This window comes from Limulus polyphemus, unplaced genomic scaffold (genome assembly GCF_000517525.1).
Source record: "Limulus polyphemus unplaced genomic scaffold, Limulus_polyphemus-2.1.2 Scaffold2481, whole genome shotgun sequence".
NCBI lineage: Eukaryota > Metazoa > Arthropoda > Merostomata > Xiphosura > Limulidae > Limulus > Limulus polyphemus.
The window spans coordinates 116,028-117,978 of record NW_013668091.1 but is presented as its reverse complement, the minus strand read 5'-3'; positions in this window follow the sequence as shown (position 1 = coordinate 117,978).

The window sequence follows — 1,951 nt, the reverse complement described above, 5'->3', positions numbered from 1 at the left end:
AATAAACCAGTTTTATTTAAGAAAGGACTTGTATCGGTAAAATTCTTCGGGAAGAATTTTTACGGAAAATTGACTGTTGAAATTAAGTGTATCTCAAAGTTATATTCAGAAAGAATAAACCAGTTTTATTTAAGAAAGGACTTGTATCGGTAAAATTCTTCGGGAAGAATTTTTACGGAAAATTAACTAACGAACGGAGACGTAACACTATGTATGTATGATTGCTCATCAACTGCCAGATGATGCAGAGATATTCCAATATACTTGTGAATGAGTTTTATAATTTATCAGCTACAGAAAGAATGTGGCATATATAAGTAGTTTTGACATTTTTAAGTGGATGCATGTCTTACTTAAAGATTTAAGACCTGTTGATGAATCTCATCCTTGTCTTAATATATATATAATGTTTAGTCAGCAGATCGTCTGCACAACTTTTTGTTTTAGTTAACCAGCCACTCTAGGGCGTGGATTGTCCCTGTGGTAGCGCTCAGGATTTTAGAGTTGGTCAGACAGGTTCAAGTATGTGCAATATTAGAGCAGTTCTCTGCACTACAAAATGTGGGTACATTTTAATATGAATGATAGGATGTTGCTATATGGCTGCTTTCCCTCTATTCAGTAGGTCAAAATTAAGGAGAGTGACAGATAGTCTTAGTAACTTTGCCATAAATATACATACAACACAATGACCCTGTTATTGCGAAAATCGGGTAACTGTTTGTTAGGCTTATCCTCGGATCATCACACTTCATCAGCAGACATGAAGATATTACTATAGTTTAAACTATATATATATATATAAACAAGTATGAAACAAAACCAAAAACATACAAAAATTTAGCAATAAGATGACATTGGCAAATTCTCAAGGAAATATTTTATATGCCACTGTAGCACCTTTTTCGACATGTAGATATAATAAATATTTGTATTCACATTCTCAGAGTTAGTTAGTTCACGGCCTGGTGGTTAAGGCGCTTGACTCGTAATCTGTGGGTTTGAATTCCTTCATCAAACAAACTAACCCTTTTAGGCTTTAGGTCGCTATAATGTTACAGTAAATCGCTCTATTCTATAAGAATGACAGTGAATGGTGTTGGCCATTTGCTTTCCCTCTAGTTTATCACTTCTAAATTAGAAACAGCTGGGACAGATATTCTTCGAGTTGCTTTGCGCGAAATTAAAGAAACAATTATCGGCACACTCTGAAGGTACTTTAAAGGTATATATAATAAAAGTGGTGTTATATTGTTGCGTCATCGAGATCATGTGATTCTCACGCTCTCTCCTTTCTTGAATTATCCTGTACTTTGGCGAATGTTCTAGTTCTTACTAGATATAGGGTGGGCGGATATATATAAGAGGGGAATGTAACGTGTCTGGGTAGATAGTGAGTAACTGAACTGCAGTCGGAAGTATTGTTGACGTTCGTTGATTAGCGTTTGTTTTAACGCGATTATTGAAGTTGAGTGTATAGGTAAAGTTATATTCTGAAAGAATAAATCAGTTTTATTAAGTAAAGAACTTGTGTCGCAAGTTTCGTCGGAACGAAGTTACGGAAAGTTAATTAACAAACGGAGACGTAACATTATAGTTTTAAGACACGTGATATTTAGTATTGTTGCGTCATCGAGATCATGTGATTCTCACGCTCTCTCCTTTCTTGAATTATCCTGTTACTTGGCGAATGTTCTAGTTCTTACTAGATATAGGGTAGGCGGATATATATAAGAGGGGAATGTAACGTGTCTGGGTAGATAGTGAGTAACTGAACTGCAGTCGGAAGTATTGTTGACGTTCGTTGATTAGCGTTTGTTTTAACGCGATTGTTGAAGTTGAGTGTATAGGTAAAGTTATATTCTGAAAGAATAAATCAGTTTTATTAAGTAAAGAACTTGTGTCGCAAGTTTCGTCGGAACGAAGTTACGGAAAGTTAATTAACAACCGG